This window comes from Schistocerca piceifrons, chromosome 8, assembly GCF_021461385.2.
Source record: "Schistocerca piceifrons isolate TAMUIC-IGC-003096 chromosome 8, iqSchPice1.1, whole genome shotgun sequence".
In the NCBI taxonomy this organism is placed as follows: Eukaryota; Metazoa; Arthropoda; class Insecta; order Orthoptera; family Acrididae; genus Schistocerca; species Schistocerca piceifrons.
The window spans coordinates 206,460,194-206,464,193 of NC_060145.1; the positions used below are offsets into that span (position 1 = coordinate 206,460,194).

General features: G+C 45.0%; 1 non-coding gene across 1 annotated transcript; it reads right to left on the minus strand.

Moving 5' to 3' along the window:
- Positions 1 to 3,614: 3,614 nt before the first annotated feature.
- Trnaa-ugc lies at positions 3,615 to 3,688 on the minus strand. The gene has a single exon. It is a non-coding gene; the product is annotated as a tRNA-Ala (tRNA).
- Between the last annotated feature and the right edge of the window lie 312 nt (positions 3,689 to 4,000).

The window sequence follows — 4,000 nt, forward strand, 5'->3', positions numbered from 1 at the left end:
TCGACTAATGCCTGCTTCTGCGAATTTCGTAGCTTCAAGGGGCTGTATTAATTCTCCTGGTCACTTCTGATACATCTGTAATAAGCTTTTAGTGCAAAAGCAGCGGCAGACTATTCCAGACCTCGTCAAAGTGATGTATTTTGCGTAGTTTGGCGTAATGGGTGGGGATCAGGACATTTCATGTGCCGGACATCGAGTGTGTTCAAGTTGTGTGGAAGGCCCACTGCTTACTATGGGACAGTCGTGCAAAAGACGAGCACTGGTTTCAAAACATTTGGCCAATTAGAACGTCAGTAGTCCTTTTTTTCACCCACCCCCCCCCCCCTCCCCCTCTCCGCCAGGACAGAAAGAGTGTACTGCATCTGTCTGCGCCTGGAGTAGTGGGAAAGTTTGAGAAAGTTTTCTCAATGTTCGCGCAGTGTGTAACTATCTATACCTAGATAAAAGAGGTGGTTTCCATCAGCCCTGACGTTTGGAAACTAATGACAGATGAAACATTTGGAGGCCAAATGAATTAAATTTAAAGATCATCTTGCATACACTTTAAATAAGTTGTCAACATGTTTCTGGGCAACTGAAAAGATTAGTAAGAAACATGCTGAATAACTTCGAAGTACTGGATGCCTCAACGAGCTCGAAACTGCACTTTCTGAACTCCCGAGTCAGATATTTTCCATAAAATCTAGGTGCTATTAACGAGAAACTTTAAACAAATGGAACGGGGTTACCAGGACCGATGGGATGTCAGCATGATTTCTAACTGCTGTTCGATTCTGCACAGAGAGTGTCTTCGATCAGTGCACCGAAGAAAACGCAACGGAGAACCGGGGGACAGCGAGATCATGGGTCTCATTGGATTAGGGAAGGAAGGGGAAAGAAGTCGGCCGTGCCCTGTTAAAGGAACCATCCCGGCATTTGCCTGAAGTATATTTAGGGAAATCACGGAAAACATAAATCAGAATGGCCGGACGCGGGATTGAACCGTCGTCCTCCCGAATGCGAGTCCAGTGTGCTAAAGACTGAGCCACCTCGCTCTGTAGGAACGTTAAGATTTATGCTTTTGTGCTAGACCTGAATAACATAATACTTCTTTATAATGTTAGGAGTGCCTTACTTTATCATGTTACTTTGTAATTTTTTTTCTTGAAGTATTTGTTTTGTATGACTCTCCTGGATTTTCATCACTACTTTGTGGAAGACCCTTATGCGATAGTGGGAAACGGTTAGCATTTATAATCTTACCGTATCAAAAAAGTTAGAGTCACTTAAATTGATTAAGAAAAAACTTGCAAAGAAAAATTTGTAGACCTATGTTATTGCGGTAGCAAGACACTGGACTCGAACTCGGGAGGACTTGGGTTCGATTTCCCGTTCAACCATCCCAAAGTAAGTTTTTCTTACCACCTAAATCGCTTATGGCAAAAGCCGGAATACTTAGTCTGAAAAGCATTTACTCCACTACGCACCATACGGTGGCTTGCAGAGTATGAGCAGGATGTAGATGTAGATGTACTCCTTCTCTAATGATGTCGACGTCCATGAGAATATAAACACTAATATTGCTTTTTTCTGTTATTATTTATGCTACCAAAAGGATATAGAACGAGGAATTAATCAATATGTGGCAAGTATTGAAACTACCGAAGCAATGGGATTCCGTTACAAGACTCCCCACTCGTAAAATAACAACAGTAACAGAACAGGTTTAAAGAAGACGGTAACAAATATAACATCGTAGAACACATACGACAAACGCAGAGCAACACAAAAAGGGACTTGGAAACTCTCTGAGAACACAAACAGGCTTTCGGTCAGTTTACCAAGCTGTCTTTACAGGCAACACTACAGCGAAATTACTTAGCGTTTTCTCGCTGCTTCCAGTGAATGTGAGAATGAGAAGACGGGTACTTACGACAGTCGAGGCAGAGACTTCACGCGTGCATCGTGGACTGAGAAATGGCCTCCCTGCTCGAATAGCTCGCGAACGCTTTCACACGCGGTACGGTTACAGCTCTGTTAGTTTGTTGACAACACAGCTGTCTGGGGGAGGGGAAAGGGGGGCGGGGAGGAGAGCAGAGAGAGCAGCTCGCCAAACGTCGTGGGAGCCGCCAAGTAAACAAGGTTCAGAAATCCGAAAGTGCTGATTTTTCAACACCACGCTTCCAACGTTCGTTGAAGAGGAATGGTGCAGCAGCTCCTTTGTTGATTCAGCGTGCATAACCGACTTCCAGACCTATATTTTAGCGGCTCTTCTGTTGACTTCCCTTAGGTACAAGTACCTTACCGTCATCTAACGCCCATACCCTCCGTAAGGGACCAGGAATAAATGACAAAAAACCTCTTTCAAAACATAAAACTATCGTTGTAAACATTTAAAGTCCCTTAGCTTTAATATACGAGAATTAACAGAGGCCTGTTCTGATGCTTAACTGCGAAATTTCTGGTCTCAAACATAACACGCTGATGTGAAAAGCTCGAGAACGAAAGTAAGTTTCGCAAGATGTGTCACTGCCAGATAGCATATCTCGATGAAACTCGGACCATACCTAACTGAAAGATATACGCACTGAGACGGCCAGAAATGATACTTTTATTCAAAGACAACAATTACACTGAAGCACCGCGAATTGTGATGGTCGCCTGGACATTACAAACGGCACGCCGTGGTTTTTAACTAAGGTGTGTGATCACAGAGGACAGCAATGCACGCTCTGCGACGAGTTCCCGTGCTGGCCAAAAGGTTGGTAAGGAATTCTTGTGGTAAAAGGCGTTCCTTTCCTCCACCAGGGCAGTTAATAGCTGATGGGTGGTCGTTGGTACTTGTGGACTTGCTGCAAAACGTCTCTTCAACGCATCTCACACGTGCGCGATGGAATTTAAGACTGAAGAATGGACAAGCCAGTCCACTCGCCGAATATTCTCCACCTACGCTGCTCGGTGCGATCGCGCATTTTCTTCCATAAAAATGAAATTCGGACCGAATACAACCCTGAAACGACGCACATGGGGAGGGAGTACAGTGTTACAAGTACGTTGACCTGTGAGTGTACCGTCTTCAAAGACTTGAAGGTCAGTAAGCTCACGCAACATCGTGCCTCCCAATAGCACTGCACATGGACCACCAAACGGTCACATTCCACATTGTTCCTGGATACATTACGCGTTTCCAACTCTCGCGTTATGGCGGCATGTCCAGAATCACTTCTCTGACTGAAATTGCTCTCATCCGAGAAGAGCGCAAGACCCCAGTCCTCGCTGGTCCAGTTCCTGAGCACTTGGTACCATCGCAAAGGGTGCCGCCGATGTTGCTGGTGTCAACGGAACATAACATACTGGTCGTTGCAGGAGGAGACCACTCACGTGCAGTCACCGTGACACTTTGGAGCGTGAAATTGTGTGTCATGCAGTCTAGTTATATATATATATATATATATATATATATATATATATATATATATATATATACTAAGATGGTATCTGTTCTTTCGGACATGTCCGAAAGAACAGATACCATCGGTGACCATGAAGCTCGTTAGAATGAAATTACAATGTAATGAACACCCTTAGCTGCTTACAGCCGTTAACATACGTCAACGGGGAGAGATGAAAATGTGTGCCCCGACCGGGACTCGAACCCGGGATCTCCTGCTTGCATGGCAGACGCTCTATCCATCTGAACCACCGAGGACACAGATGATAGCGCGACTTCAGGGATTTATCTCTGGCACGCCTCCCGCGAAACCCACATTCTCAAAGTATTGTCCCGCACTACATTCGTAGTGCCCCCGCCCATTCTACTCATTACTCGTGGACATGTCCGAAAGAACAGATACCATCTCAGTATATATATGGTTAAGGCTCACCGGCCACTTGACCATTTTCTTCTTCTGTGCGAATGCACAAACAGTGTCCGAACTCTTACGGGAATCGGCAACGCGCCGCGAGTAATGAGTATAATTATTACGAATGTAGTGCGGGACAATACGTTGAGAATGTAGGT